The 16,620-nt window shown below is 46.0% G+C and overlaps 1 protein-coding gene across 1 annotated transcript in view; it reads left to right on the top strand.

Annotated features, from left to right (window-relative positions):
* Positions 1 to 16,620, top strand: part of RAD21 (RAD21 cohesin complex component) — a 2,133,215-nt gene that overhangs the window by 1,560,967 nt on the left and 555,628 nt on the right. The window lies entirely within an intron of this gene.

The following is a 16,620-nucleotide window of genomic DNA, read 5'->3' as shown; positions in this document are numbered from 1 at the left end:
CCCTATCAGACAGGAGTGCAGAAAATACCTCAGGTTCAAGGCCGGCTCGAAACATTACCAATTCTTTGCGCTGCCCATTGGCTTGTCTACTGCGCCCAGGGTCTTCACCGAGTGCCTGGCACCAGTAGTAGCTTATTGCAGACTCCAGGGAATTCAAATTTACCCTTATCTTGGACGACTGCCTTATTCAAGCAGACAGCAAGGATGTCTTACTCCAGCACCTGGAATTCAGAATCTACTCAAGTACCTTGGATTCACTGTGAACATAGTCAAATTTGACACCCACACAACAGATAACTTTTCTGGGTGCTCTTCTAAACACAACAACCCAGATGGCATTCCTGACATCCGAAAAACAGCAGCAGCTGGCTTCAACTTTCAAAACCTTGGCGTCAATAACTCAGCTAACTGCAAGGAAATTCCTGCAGGCTTTGGGTTACATGGCCTCCTGCATCCCTCTCATACCAAATGCAAGACTACATATGAGAAAAATACAATGGTACCTAAAAAGTGTATGGTCCCAGCACTGCCACAGTCTAGAGACACAGATTGCTGTCTTGCCTACAAAATGAATTCCATTGGTGATCCGTGGCATGTCTTCACAACAAAGGAAAAGCCTTCAGTCTACCTCCAGCCAGCCAAGTGTTAACCACGGACGCCTCGGATTACTCATGGGGAGCCCACTTGCAGGGAAAAGGTCTGCAAGGTTTTTGGACAGAGGATCTGAAGCGCCTACATATCAATTTAAGAGATGTTAGCTGTACAGAATGCCCTCTTGGCTTTCAGGGATCTCCTACAACCAGGACAACTACTGATAGACAGCCAACACAATTATGTGGTACATAAACAAGCAAGGGGGTTCACACACCTACCCCCTTTGCAGACTAGCCATGACTCTATGGAACACAGCTCTAGCTTGCAAAGTGGATCTACAAGCTCAGTTCCTGCCAGGAAAACAAAATATTCTGGCAGACAGCCTGAGCAGGAACCTGTCAGACCCACATGAGTGGATGCTAGACTCCCAAATATTCAAGATGATTACAGAAGCCCGGGGCTGCCCGGACATGGATCTTTTTGCTTCTCCCTTCAACCACCAGTTACAGATTTTTTGCACAAGAACATTTCACAAGCTAGCATGGAAAGTGGATGCACTATCATTCAGTTGGAGAAACCTCTCTGGGTATGCCTTTCTGCCACTACCTCTTCCACGGGTGTTACTAAAGATCAAGCCCGACAAGCCCAAGATGATGATTTTACTGGCCCCAAATTGGCCTTGTCACTTTTGGTACTCAACACTGATGAATCTATCCAAGCAGCCTCCTTGGATTTTACCCCAGTTTCCAAATCTTTTGTCCCAACACCAGGGCCAGGTTCTGCACTCTCATGTCAAAACTCTCAGCCTAGCAAGCCTGGCGAATTCAGTGTCTATGATTAATCCTTTCCAAACAGGTCATGGATGTCATCTTAGAAGCCAGACGGCCTAGCACTAGAAAATCTTATGCAGGTAAATTGAAGAGATTTTGCACCTGGATGCATGCTCAGGATTCAGATCCTCTCATTCCTAATATCCCACTGATTTTACTTTACCTGACAGACATGCTACATAAGGGTTTATCCTTCTCCATAAAAATACATGCCTCAGCTATCTCTGCACATTACAGTACAGATCCTCCAATCTTTTTGCATCCACTTCTGAAACAATATCTCAGAGGAGCAAAGAATTTAAGGCCTCCTAGGACACCACCCATACCTGCCTGGGGCCTCAACTATGTTCTGGAAAAACTCACACTGCCTCGTTTTGAGCCTGCTGCCACATCTGATATTAAGTATTTATCATGGAAAACAGCTATCCTACTGGCTTTGACTTCAGCCAGGAGAGTCTCGGAGTTACAAGCACTCATGGCTGTGGAACCTTATATTATTTTTCATCAAGATAGGGTGTCTTTAAGGGCCAATCCTACTTTCATACCTAAAGTGGTTCCAAAGTGGCTTTAAATCAAACTATTCACCTGCCAACTTTTTTCAGTAATCCATAAAATAAGGGGGAAAGGATCTTGCATTCCTTGGATGTACACAAACAGCTTTGTTTTTACCTGGACAGAACCAAGGATATCAGGAAAACAGAGCAACTGTTTGTTTCTTATGCAACAAATTCCCAAGGCAAAGCTATTTCAAAACGAACCATTTCTAAATGGATTGCTTATGGAATCATATTTTGTTCCTCTCATCATGGAAAGCAAATCCCAAGAAAAATTAGGACTCACTGTACCATAGCTGCTGCTACTTCAGCTGCCTTTCTCAGAGGAGTACCTACCAAGGATATTTTGGAAGCTGCAACTTGGAGTTCAGTGCATACTTTCTCTAAGCACTATAATCTCCCTCTTTACTCTAAGTCTAGGGCAGGCTTTGCTTCAACAGTCTTGCAGGGCCTTCTAGCCACCCCTTCTACTCTATAACCACCACCATTTACCTCCGCTTTGGGATTCAACCCTACAGTGATGACTGCAACAGTGAAACACTATGAACATAGTGCAGTTGTGTACACTTACCATAAATGTAGATGTTAGTGTCTTCACTGTTGCAGTCTGGGTTACCCTCCCTCCTGTCCCCTCTTATACTTTCATTAGTGTGGTTTCCTACTTCACCCTTCTGAGGGTGGGGTTTGTTGTATGTTACATTTTTGTTTTACTATTAGCCTTCACTTTTGGGCACCTGACATCTGGGGCAAGAAAAGCTGGAGAACATGGCGTCGGCTGGCAGCTTAGTACTCCTAGTGCTCTGACGTCAGGGAGCATGACTGAACAGCCGACGCCTGACCCCGATTTAGGGATTCTGCCCAACCGAGGACTGACTGCCGGCAGGAAGAACCCTACAGTGATGACTGCAACAGTGAAGACACTCTAACATCTACATTTATGCCAAGTGTACACAACTGTACTTTTCTTAGTTTCTTCTACGGTGCAGACACCTTTGGCACTGACATGCTTTTCGGTGCAGTCCTTTTCGGCACAGTCACCTTTGGCACTGACATGCACTGCAGTGCAGTCCTTTTCGGCACAGTCAGCTTTGGCACTGACATGCTCTTCGGTGCAGTCCTTTTCGGCACCGTCATTACTGGTGCAGATACCTTCCTCGACGGCACCGTACTAATCGGCACAGACAATTGCTTTTACGATGCAGACACCTTCAACTTCTATGGCACTGTCTTCATTGCCGCAAACTACCTCGACACTTTTCTCTCTGCAGAACCCTCTGTTCCTGGCTCTGTACCACTCGAACTAGCAAGGACCAAGTGCTCTCCTCCTCTGAATCCATTTGTTGGTAGCCAGTATAGCCCTTTTCTAGATAGGCCAGAATCACCTTCAAGTTTCTCTGAGGTCGACCAGGAGCCTCTCTGAACAAGATGTGTTCCAGCTTGTTGACCAGTTGCTTGTGGCCACAGGTTTCTCTCAACCTTCTAAAGCTACATTCCCTCTTTCAGGTAAACGTATTTCTCCTCAGACTCCAACAAACACTCCTTCGACTTCCATGCAAGATATAAACCCCTTCCTCCGACAGCAGCTTCCCTACCTCTGACCCAAATAGTGGACTTCACTTTGAAGCAGGAGTTGCCCTTGTGGTCCTCTGTGCACTGGGCATCGGGCTCTTAGGCTAGTGGCTAAGCTATGGGGGAGGGCATTCTTGGTTCCACGCCGATTTTTTTCTGTGGCACCCTCCAGGAATCCTTCCTCATGCTCCACAACCCTCTTGAGACTCCTGGTCTGGGGGCTGGCTAGTCTGAGTGGGGTGTGACCCTGGTTCCGAGGTTGTTGTGCTGTGTTCCGGGCTCCCATCCCTCTTTGAGCGGTCTGGCCTTCCAGTCCATGGAGAGGGCGCTTGCCTCGGCTGGCAAAAACCCCCCATGTCTGAGTCCTCTCCCCCTCTGTGCTGTAACTGTCACAAGCCACAACCACCGGGCACAGGGGCCTCAGGTTTCTCCCCTTAAGAGACCCCTTCTTTGCAGTCTTCCCCAGAACTCACCACTGAGGAAGTACCTCGCAAGGTTTCATGCAAGAGGAAGCACATGAACTACACTGAAGAGTCTTTGACCGAAGGTGCAGACTTTGATGGGGAAAGAGTTCCTATGGTCACCCTCTGATGGTGTCCTTTGGTGACATCCTCGAGATCCTGAGACAGAGGGGTGTGACAGGAAGTCCTCCAATCCCTCCTCAGAGGAATCCGTATTCCTGCAGGCCTTTTGTGCCCAGCTCCTTACCTCCTGGGTTACCCCGCCGGCTGATGAGCTTCTCCATCTCATCGTCCAGCGTGCATGGAAGGATCCTGACACCCTGGAAGCCATACCACGGAGGCCTGACAAGATCTCGTCTTCCCCAGCTGAGCATCCCCATTGGTCAAAAGGTCTTCCAGTAGATGCCATGGTGGTGGCGGCTGCAACCAAGAAAGACTTGGCAGAAAGCCAAACTGTCCATCTGCCCAATAAGGAGTCCCGGGTGATGGACTCTGAAAGCATGTATTTGCTTAGTCTACCTTCGCCATAAGGTCCTTGAACTATTTGGCACACTTTACAAGGCTCCAGAGGGATCTTATCAACCATCTCTCTCAAACCTTGCACGAGCTGTTTCTAGCGACCCTAGAATCTATATCCAATACTACCATGCATCTTATTTCATGCGCAACGGAAGGAGCTGTTAGAGTGGCAGGTATAGTCACAAGACAGCATGCCTGGATGCACCTTTGTGACTTCGTAGACTCCTTTAAGGCTTCCTTTTTGAACACCCCCATTGAGGCCGCTTCTTTGTTTGGCCCTAAACTTAAAGATACGCTAGCTCCTGAAGCTTTGCCTGACTGCTCACCTCTGGAAGCTGTCGAGGGTCGTGTTTCCATGTACCCCACTGCCTGGTGAAATATAACCACCGACTCTTGCATACAACGGATAATATCCAGAGGCTATCGCATCCCCTTTCGTTTCTGTCCAGGCTCATCCAACGACTTGCCTGACGTTCCACCCAGTCAAAGGGAAGCAGCAGCACACGAAATCCAAAAGGTACTACAAAAAAAAAAAATCATCCAGACGGTCCCCCCAGACCAGATAGGATACTGTTTTTAATCAAGGTTCTTTTTGATGCCAAAAAAGACGGGACTGGAGACCATTTCTGGATATCAGCACACTGAACAAATTTGTAAAAACAGAAATTCCGGATGGCCACAAGTTCAGTCTAGCCTTCTAGACTGAACAAGACAGTTGGATGTGCTCTGTAGATCTTCAAGATGCGTGTTACCATATAAAAATGGACAAGTGCTCAAGAAAATACCTCTGCTTCTGCATAGGAGCCAGTCACTTCCAATTTCGAGCACTGCCCTTCGGTCTCTCTACAGCCCTCAGAGTGTTCATCAAATGCATGGCAGTGGCCATCGCTCAGCTTCAACTTCAAGGATTTCAGGCATTTCCATATCTAGATGACTGGGTCCTCAAACCCCCCCCCCCCCCAAAGCACCTACTGGAAGAAGCCCGAGACTACTCTCTCCTCACAGCACAATGCCTAGGAATCGCTGTAAACTGGGAGAAGTCCAAAATGACCCAGGCACAGTCTTTAGAATTCATCTGGGTATTGTTGGACACGAGGAATGGCACAGCATCTCTTCAGGATCACAGATGTCAGAGTAAGACAACAGGTTCAGCTGCTGCTCTGTCACCATAAATCTTCCGCTCAGTCTGTACTCCAACTCTTGGGGTCAGTGGCAGCCTCGATCACCATTGTTCCTCTGGCCAAATTCCATGTGACTTCTCCAGTTGTTGCTCCTCTCTCATTTGTACTCTCAGCAACACCCATTGTCCAAGTGTAACTCAGATGCGAGCATGATTTGCTCTGGTGGATGTGTCTACTCCCAACAATGGTCTCGCCCCTTCAGCCACCATTAACCGAAAGCCATGGTGACCACAGATTCCTCCCTGATTGGGGGGGGGGGGGCTATGTCAGGGAAACTCGGTCCAAGGCACCTGGTCGGAGACAAAGGCCCTTATGCATATTAGTGTCCTGGAACTGAGGGTGGTGCTACTAGCGTTGCAAGCATTCCATTCCATCCTTCCGTCATGGACTATTGCTATACAGTCAGACATGTCAGTGGTCTGGTACATCAACAAGCAAGAGGGCTCCAGATCTTATCCATTATGCCGAGAGGCCTTGAGAATATGGCAATGGTCAATAGTATCCAACTACTTTCTAATTGCAATGCACATTCCTGGGAGCACCAACGTGATACCAGACAAGTTGAGCAGGTGCATTCTACAACCTCACGAGTGGTCCCTCAACCCTCTGATAGCGGCAAAAATTTTCAACTGCTGGGGCCAGCTTTTCTGCAACCTATTTGCCTCCCCAACTAACTACAAGTGCAGCGACTATTTTGCCCTGATTCCCCCCCCCCCCCCCTCGGGGACAGTCACCGAGAAAGGCTGTAGTCCACGCTTGGCCCTCGGGTCTACTTTATGCTTAACCTCCTGTCCCCCTCATCTTCCAATTTCTGAAGAAGGCACGGTAGTTTAAAAGCAAAGTGATCCTCATTGCTCCATATTGGCCTCAACCAGTCTGGTTCCCCTTCCTCTAAGCCTCACCTGCTAGATCGACCATGGATCCTCAATCCATCCCAACGTTTATCTCCCATCCGCAGGGTCTGACACTCCAGTCTAACAACCCTGAAGCTGACAGCTTGGTTTCTCCACTTCCAGTGATTGCCAGGCAAGATAACCCCTTTATCACATCTCATCAATCATCCACCAGACTAATCTATCTCAGTAAATGGTAAAGGTTTACTTTATGGGCACCGAATAAACAGACACCTTGTCATCCCCAGTTTTGGTGGTTCTGGATTGCTTATCACATCTTTTCCACTCTGGGGTTTCTGCTTCTACTATTAGTGCTCATTTAGCTGCCATTTCAAATTTCCACATTGGTTTTCAGGATTCTTCACTCATGTCACATAGACTCGGTAAAACTTTCTTGAGTGGGGGTTCTTCACCTAAAATCTCCCTTTAGAGACCCGGTGCAACCTTGGGATTTGGCCTTGGTCCTACAAGCCCTAACAGCTCCCCCCTTTGAACCTGCGTCGTCATGTGATTTTAAAGTACCTCTTTTGGAAAACTTTTTCTGGTTGCAATCACATCGGCCAGGCGTTCGTCAGAACTTTAAGCCTTATGCATGAAACGTTCCTACCTTATCTTCCATAAGGATAGAGTATCACTGAGAACTAGTTCTTCCTTTTTATCGAAAGTGGTGTCAGAACAGTCTGTCAACCAGTGTATTGACCTTCCAGCATTTTTTCCTAATCATTCTAACAATGGAGAGTATTGCATGCACTCCCTGGAGGTTCATAGGCAAATACGATTCTATCTGGACAGAACAAAATCTACCTGTAAATCAGACCAACTATTTCTGGCCTTTTCTGGACCAAGACTAGGTCATCCTGTCTCAAAAGTTATATTGGCATCATGGCTGAGAAATTGCATTACCTTTATCTACAAGAACAATATCACCTTACCCTCAGAGTGAAAGCACACTCTACAAGGTCTGTGGCAACTTCAGGAGCTTTCCATGCTAGGGTTTTTCCCAACGTGATATTTGCTCAGCTGTGACTTGGACGAAACCTCATACTTTTATCCATTACAAATTGGACTTGGCCTCCAGCAGTAGAGCTTCTTTTTGGCTCCATGGTGCTCAGGAATGTCCTTTCATGAGGGCCACCCAGGCGTACAGGTAGCTGGGGACTCTGTCCCATCAATAAGGAATGAAAGAAGATTAACAACATCAGATAAAGAAGTGGTCTTACCATAACATTCAATCTGTGTTGATCTTCGTTCATTCATTGCTCCCCCCCCCCCCCCCCCCCGGAGGTTCCTGGTTGATCTCATATACTCCTTTATTGTAGGTCTGTTATGACCAGAGGGAGCCTCTACTTTTATCTCTCAACTTGCAATCTCGATCTGAGGTAACAGGGAGCAGAGCATTCTGGGTAGGTTCATGGCTCGAGAGTTTTTGGCTGATGCAACCTTGACATAAGGCCAGCTTGGTTCAGAGGATGGAACCGATCAGTAATGAATGAACAAAGAACAACAGCACAGATGGAACGTTATGGTAAGACGCAACTTTTTTCCCTTGCTTCGTCTCATTCGTCCTGGAGTTTGACTTTGGAAGATGTGGACAGAATGATGCAGAAGTTCCTTTCACTGCAGATCCAGATGGGTGTTTTACTGTCCCGTTACACCTCTGGTCAGGAGGGCCTGTCCATCTACCACTCCACCACTTCATACTCCTTTTGTGATCTCTTTGTTGTCTTCATAGTCTCTGGATCCTAGCCTTCCAGGTCCATCTGACTTGGATCTGAAGTTAACATTGTCTTTGGATCCGAAGCAGACTGCTCCGGCCCCAACATGTTTGGATCCAGAGGACTTTCGGAGGCTGTAGAACAGAGCGTGTTTTGTAACTTCAAGAAGCATTTCAAAGTGAGAGCACGGGCAGTCAGCAGTGCCATTTTGAGAGTATAGCCAGTGTTAACATGTATGAGTTCAGTAGTCAGTCTGTTTATAAGTTTAAATAACTAGCCTCATTCCTAATGTGTTTGAATATAATTAAGCTGCTTGAACTTAACCCACAACTGTTCGTCTGTTTTATCCTGATCGTATGAGTGGCATGGTGTTAGAACCGGGATGGAGATTGCAAATTCTTCAAGCCATGAGGTGCTGAGTTAAAGGTGGTACATTGGACAGGTTGGGTGATACAGTGCACAAATGATTAAAAAAAGGCCAGAAATGAACTTCAGGTAATAAACTCGCATAAATGATTTATTTTGTAAAGAAAATCATATGAAGCTTTAGCAGAGCACAAAACACAAACAAGTAGCACAAAACGCATCATTAATCAAGGGAAAGGCACAAAATTCATTATTGATTAAACAAAATATTTGAAACCACGATATTTGATAGAATTATCAAAAATACTTGTGTTCAGAATTACTTCAGATGCATAACGAGCATGTTTAATGTAAAAGGAGCACAAGAAAAATATAACTAGCATGATAAAAGGTCAAATGAGCATAACGAGTGCAATAAAAGGGCAAAATAAGCATAAAGCAAGGCTACTGCATGTTTTTAGTAAACGGCCGTGTTTTGACATGAGCTACTATTTCTCATTGACCCAAGTTATTCAGAGCATAATTAGTTATTCAAAGAGTCTGTGTGCAAAGTGTTTGCAGTGTGTGCTTTAAAACTGTGCAGTTATTTTGGAGTTTACTGTGTACATAGTAGTTATTTTGCAAAGTGCAGTCAGAATACAGTAATTCTGAAAAGTTTCTTGTGCTGTGTGCAGTTTCTTGCACTGTAGAGTTATTTTGAAAAGGTTCTTGTGCTGTGCACAGTTTATTTGCAAAATGCAGTCCTTTCAAAGTGTTTCTTACACTGGTAAAGGATGGTTCTACAAAGTACAGTGATTTTCAGAAGTTTTCTTGTGCTACGGAAACTTCAGTTATTTTGAAGACTACTGTGCTATTGTCATAGTTACAAGTTCTGACATAAGTTTGATGTACATGTGTATGTTCGTACACAATTCCAGGGGGGTCTCTTACTGTGTGTTTGCATGGCAGAGGCATTTCACAGACCCAGTCCACTTGTGTTTCATCGTAATATTGCAGAGAATTGGAAAGTTATTTGAGCAGTAATACTATTTTCATACAAGCAGCTTTTTCTGACACAGATGCATGTACAATGGCATTTATATTATTTCGACTTCTCCCCAGACTCCATCCTATTCTCCTCCTGTGACCTTTCCAATTCCAAAACCTTCTGTTCCAACAGTTTTCAGAACCCCCCCACCTCTGCGCCTGTAGTGGACCTCATTGAGGCTCTGGGACTGTCCGTTTGGTCCTCAGTTCCTGCTGAACCAGTCCTTCCTCAACCCTGTGATTGAGCTGCAGGCTCTTCGGTTCATGGCACAGTTCCGAGTGTTTCTTCGGGTCCGTCCTCTGTGCCGGGAGCTTTGTCTGCACTGATCCTGCTTGAGGCTCTATCCTCTGGAGCGGTTTCGGAGCAGGGTGTGACCCCGGTTCTGAGGTTGCCTTCTCTGTTCCAGGCTCCCATCCCTCTTTAGGTGGACCTGCTTTCCGTGCTGTGGAGAGGGCACTTGCTTCTGGAAGCATTCCACCGAGACCCCCCCCCAAGATTTCTCCCCCTGAGCTACAGCTGCCACAGTCTACCTCCCCAGAACAGTGGGCACTGAAGCCACAGGAGCCCCCAGTACAGGGTACCCACTCTTCAATCCTCAGATGCCCCTGCTGAGGAGCCCCCATGGAAGAGATTGTGCAAGAGGAAGCACGTAGACTCGCCTCAGGAGTCTAACAGAGGACACTGATTTTGATGACGGTGAAGGGTCCCCATGCTCACCCCCCGATGTCTCCTTCGGAGACATCCTTGAAATGCTGAAACAGAGGGGTGACTGGAAGTCCACTAACCCTTCTGAAGAGTCTGTGTTTCTAAAGGTTTTCTTGCACTGCCATACTGCCATCTACCTTTTGGGTGACTTCCCCCCCCCCCCCCCTTGCAGTTGAACTAGTTCAGCTCATGGTGCAGCGCGCCTGGAAGAACCCCAGTTCTGTTGAGGCGATCCCACGGAGACCTGACAAGATACTTTCTCCACCCGAGGAAAACCCACATTGATCCAGAGGTTTACCAGTCTATGCCATGGTGGTGACGGCGGCCACGAAAAATGATCTAGCTAAAGAGTCCTGCAATCCACCCGCCCAGCAGAGTCCCGGGCTGTGGACAGATTGGGGAAGCGAGTCTCTGCATCAGCGACCTTTTGCCATACGGTTCCTGAACTACCTGGCACATTTCACGAGGCTCCAAATTGGAACACTCGCATGGCAGGTGTCTGCGGTAAGGGATAGTTGCCTTGCAGCTTGCAACCCTGGAATCCATCTCCAACTTATCCATGAGGTTGCTTTCACACACAACCAAAGAGGCAGCTAGAGTTGCGGGTTCAGACATAGCTTTGAGACGTCATGCCTGGATGCACATTTGTGACTAAGCGGATCCCTTCATCTTCCTTTCTGAATACTCCCATTGAAGCATCTTCCCTGTTTGGCTCCAAGGTAAAGGATACTTTGGCCAGGTGTTAGGATGGTAAGACCTTGTCTGCCATAGGTCTACATTTTTCAACCCTCAACGCTCCTTTTCCATGAATCAGAGGAGTGGGATGATGTGGCACAAAAAAATCTCCGGGTTCTTTCCATGCCACGCATGGTGATATCCCCAGGGGCAGAGGAAGATAAGAATGCTGGAAGACGCCCCTATCAAGGGAGAGTAGGCCCCAGCGACAATTCCTCTGGGCAAGCCTTACCAGCACTCCTGAAGAGCGTCCCAATTGCTTTTCTCTGGAAGCAGTCGTTCCTCTTTGCACCAAGCTGTCTGGCACTCTATTACCACCGATCGTTGGATGCAGAATATAATTACCAGAGGTTGAACCATTCCCCTCATCACTTATCCAAAACTTCCAATGAAACTTCCCGACGTCCCACCCAGGAAAAGGGAAGAAGCAGCTTCAGAAATAAAAAAGCTGCATCAAAAGGAGTCTTCCAATTAGTCCCACCAGACCAGTGCGGATCCGGATTTTACTCAAGATTCTTTTTGGTGCCAAAAAAGACAGGGGACTGGAGACCCATTTTGGCTCTCAGCAGTTTGAACAAGTCTACAGCCCAAACCAAATTTTGGATAGTCACTGTTCAGTCCATTCTCCCTTTCTAAGGGAGGGCAATTGGATGTGCTCAATAGACCTCCGGGATGCGTATTACCACATCAAAGTAGACAAATGCTCCAGGAGTCTAATTCACTTCCAGCTAGGAGCCAGTCATTACCAGTTTCGTGCTCTGCCGTTCAGTCTCTCTACAACCCCCAGAATGTTCACAAAGTGCAATGCAATGGTTACAGCTCACTTGAGAATGCAAGGATTCCAGGTGTTTCCATATTTGGGTGCTTGGCTCAGCCCCCCCCCCCAAGCATCTTCTGGTAATAGCCCTGCAATACACCCTTTCTCTGACAGAAGTTTTGGGGATAACTGTGTACTGGGAGAAATCCAATCTTACTCTGGTCCAACAGATAGAATTCATCGGAGCAGTCTTCCGACACTTGATCCTGTCTGGTGTTGCCTGCTCACAGACTCCAGAGATTGAGGCTTCAGCTCCGGGTGATACTGTGTTGGGGTGATACTATGTCGAAACAAAGTCTCGGCGAGAGAGGTTCTTCAGGTCCTAGGATCCATGGCAGCTTCCATACCAATAGTACCTCTTGCGAAACTGCATGTGCGAATTCTCCAATGGCTTTTTTCTCTGTGGTTCCCAAACCATCCTCTGTTTTCAGAATCAGATAACTGCAACTCTTACAAGCAGAACTTTCTTTGGTGGATGAGACCAGACAGAACTTTGGAGCCGCCCATTCCAGTCCCCTCAGCCCAAGGCCATTGTGACCATGGATGCTTCCCTGATAGGGTGGGGAGGCCATTTTAGGGAAAGACAGTCCAAGGGACATGGTCCACGTTGGAGGCCAACCTGCATATCAGCGTTTTAGAATTGAAAGCGGTGCTGTTAGCGTTGCAAGCACTCCAACTGGTTCTTCCTTTTGGAACGATTGCATATCAACAAGCAAAGAGGAACCAAGTCCTACCCCCCTGTGTCGAGAGGCCATGAGAATTTGGCAGTGGGCGATAGCTTCCAACTGCTTTCTGATAGCAACGCACATCCCTGGGAGCTCCAACGTGATTGCAGGCAAGTTGAGCAGACGTGTTCTCTTGCCCCATGAGTGGTGTCTCAATCCCAAAGTAGTGGCAGAAATTTTCAGCTGTTGGGGCCAGCCTTGCTGCGACCTCTTCGCCTCCCCATCAGACAAATGCAGCGGCTGTTTTGCCCTATTCCCCCCAAAGGACGCTCTGGTTCACGATTGACCCACGGGACTACTTTGTCTATCCCCCCCCATTCCTCTGATTCCACAATTTGTAAAGAAAGCTATTCAGTGAAATGCAAAGTCATCCTCATAGCCCTCTTTTGACCTCTAAGTTTGGTTCTCCTTTCTTCGACTTCATCTGTTATATCCACCCTGGATTCTGGACCCTCTTCCAGACCAGATTTCTCACACCCAAGGGTTGAGTCACCCGAATCTGTCCAGTCTCAAGCTGACAGCTTGGATGTTCTTCGTTTCACTGTTGTAGTCATCACATTTGGGTTATCCCTGCCAAGATGGCCCTCGGCCAGCCCGAATACCACAGACTTAGTATTTCTGCTTTGGCTGCTGTCACTTGAGGATTGATGTCCGGTCGTCGGTAGTATAAAGTAAGACAGCCGATGCCATTTCATCAGTCTTTCTTGCCATGGAACCCAAAGGAGAAGCAGTTCACATGAGTGCCGGTCGGCTGCTACCTGAGTTTTCATCTACCGAATTGAAGTTGAAATCTTCTAAAGCTAAGTACCCTGTTGGGGATCCTTTTTTCTTGTACTAACTGATGTCAAAGTTAATTGCCTCACCTGTGGAAAGCAAATACCACACAGAGACTTCTTATTGCATTACTTGTTTAGACCCAAACCACGACGTCCCTCGTCACTTCTGTGTTTTGTTCAGCATCAGAACTGTCGGGCCCTTATTGTAGCCAGATATTTTTGCTTACAGTCCTCTAATTTGAATATGGCTTTGATAAGCCATCCCAACAGCAGATCTTCTGAAAAAAACGTAAAGATAGACCGCACAGGTCCAAACCTACAGACACTTTCGTTAAGCTAGTAGTCAGTTCTTCAGTACTCCGTGAGGTGCTTTTGCAGCCCCTGATGCCCGCTTCTGTTTCGTAGGCCGCTACCGAAACACTTTTGGAGTCCGGTGTATGCCGCATGACTCTTCTTCGACTAAGGATCCTGCGGTCATCTCTACTTTGGATGGGTCCGGGGCCGCTGAGCAGACACCGGCTTCCGAGGAAGTCCTTTGTACTACTGAATCTCGACACAAACCGACATCATCTTTCGCGACTACAGAGTTTCTTAGGCCCAAGGTACAAACCACACACAAGAAACCGACCCACTCTCGGGCACCTGCTACCTTACCTCTGTCTCAAATGCTTAAAATGGCAGAAGATTATCATGCTGATCAGGGCAAGCCAAGCTATCTCCTCCAAAAGGAAAAGAGATTTGTCCCCTGTAGTTTTGTCTGAACAAGAGTCAGATGAATCTGATGCATCTGAATATGGAGACATGCAACCCCTCTCCACTTATGAGGATTCTGATGCAGAGGATTCCATTCCTTCAGCCTCTCCCCCAGAAGATTTTTCCTTTGGGAAAACCCTGCATACTTTAACAGAGCATTTCCAATGGGAGAGTCAGGACTACCCTCAGTCTAAAAAGAGACTGGGAATTCCTAGATCTTCCACAACAGACCCATGGCCATCCCCCCAGACCTGGATGTTGTGGAGGATGTTTTCCTCAAATCCATCTTGACTACTGACACACTTCCTCCTGCTCCCTGAAAACCAGACTGGTACTATAGAGTCCCTGACTCTCACAAATACCTTTTTAAAAATACTACAGCTGATCCTGAGGTCATTTCTCAAGGGCGAAAAAGGGATTAAAGCAAACTAAGAATCCCACCCCCTCAGACGGATTCCCAAGCATTGGACAGATGGGGTAAAAAAGTGTACACCTCAGTTACTCTTGCTATCAGGGCACTAAATTGTCAGTTCCATATGCTGAAATGTCAGTAACATACCTTGGAGCTCCTTAAAAGTCTTCCTTTCTTGCTTGGGCAGAATCTAAAGATTTACAAGAGTTGATGCCTTCTGCAAGTCCAGTAAATAAACTCACCTTGCACTGCAGTTTTGATGCCCTAGAAGCTTCTTGCAGGACAGCAGTCACTGGATCTGTCATTAGAAAGTATGCATGGCTTAAGGAGCAGCCCCTGCCAGACCATGTCAAATCTAAATTCTTGGATGCTCCCTTGCGCAAAGAACTTATTTGGCACTAAGGTAGAAGATGTCTTAAAGATGGAAGAAAAAGCAAAATCTATGCAAATATGGTTTACATCTTATCTTGGCAATAGACAACAATCAGTTCTTTGGGTAAACCAAACTTCCTCTCAATTACCTGCAACCATTGGTGTCCCTCAGGGCTCAATTCTCAGACCTCTTCTTTTCACCCTTTTCATTAATGACCTACATCTAGCAATTCCTCAAGCAACCGTCATACAATATGCTGATGACTCTACCCTAATTTGCTCAGCGTAGTCTTCTTCAGCACTTCATTCACTTATTCAAAGCATTTTCAACACTGTTGAAACATGGTTTTCTAAACGCTACCTTCTTCTTAATGCCAAAAAAACTAAACTTCTCCTCTTCACCCCCACCTCTCGGTCCCCACCCCTTGATTTCACCATTTCATCAAATACTGCTACTGTCATTTCCCCTGAACCAACAACAAAACTATTAGGAGTAACTATTGATAACCATCTCTCTTTTGATCAACACATTAACAACACTATTAAATTAGTAAACAGAAAAATTGGATCCTTATATAGAATTAAACCCTACCTAACTGCTTCTGCCAGAGCCATAATTGCCCACTCCCATCTTATGTCTACACTTCTCTATGCTTCTCCAATCTTTACCAACCTCAAGAAAGCCAACCTTAACAAACTTGCCACATCCTATTACAACATTGCCAGATTTGCTACTGGCAACCCTTATAGAACACATCACTGTGTGAACCTGAAACAACTAGGATGGTTGGAATTAACCTTTTGCTTATTCCCCAACTCAATATTGCCCACAAATTACTCTACCAGCCCAATAACACCCCTATTCTTTCTCAACTTTTAATCCCTTATAATAATCTCAACTCTTAGATCTTCTAAGAAACTAATGGCCTGCCTTACAAAGTCCAATAACTCAGCCGGTGACTCCCTATTCTCTAACACAATTGGTAGGAGCTGGAATATGCTACCCAGTGAAATCACTCTACTTGCATCTTTACCACTCTTCAAACAAGAAATTAAGAACTACTTCAAAAGTCATTGGCTCTGTTCCTGTATAAAGCCTGACTAATCTTCCTACCTACATCTGTTATCCTCCTCAATTATCCTCCACTCTCTCTTTTGTCTTTTTTCTTTTCTTTTTATAACTTTTTTTTCTTCCTAACTCTTATTATCCTTTACCTCTCTTTAGCTTTTATCTAACAGGTCTTTTTTGCTTCTTTGCCTTTACTGTTTTACATTCCTCTCTTATATGGCTTCCTTTTTTATCCTCTTATAGTAATTTTGCTCTCTTTCTCTGATATTTATCCTTTTGCTAAGCTCAAACTCGCTTTGTACAACGGCTTGTCACCCTACATTTTCTCACTGTCATCTCATCCTTCAGCATGAATCTTTTTCACTCATACAAGTTAAAATTTTGATATATTTTCTTAATTAAGTTTTTATTTTGACTTTATATTGCCATTTGTTATTATTGACTATGCTTTTTGATTGTATGTTTTTTTTTTTTTTTTTTTTCCTTTTTGTGTATTTCTGTGTGGAGCTTTTCTCCCCGGGCCTCTACTGAAAATGGAAATATATCC

The sequence above is a fragment of the Protopterus annectens genome, chromosome 3.part1 (genome assembly GCF_019279795.1).
Source record: "Protopterus annectens isolate FY-2018-M chromosome 3.part1, PAN1.0, whole genome shotgun sequence".
Lineage (NCBI taxonomy): Eukaryota > Metazoa > Chordata > Ceratodontiformes > Protopteridae > Protopterus > Protopterus annectens.
This window is presented reverse-complemented; position numbering and strand designations above follow the sequence as displayed.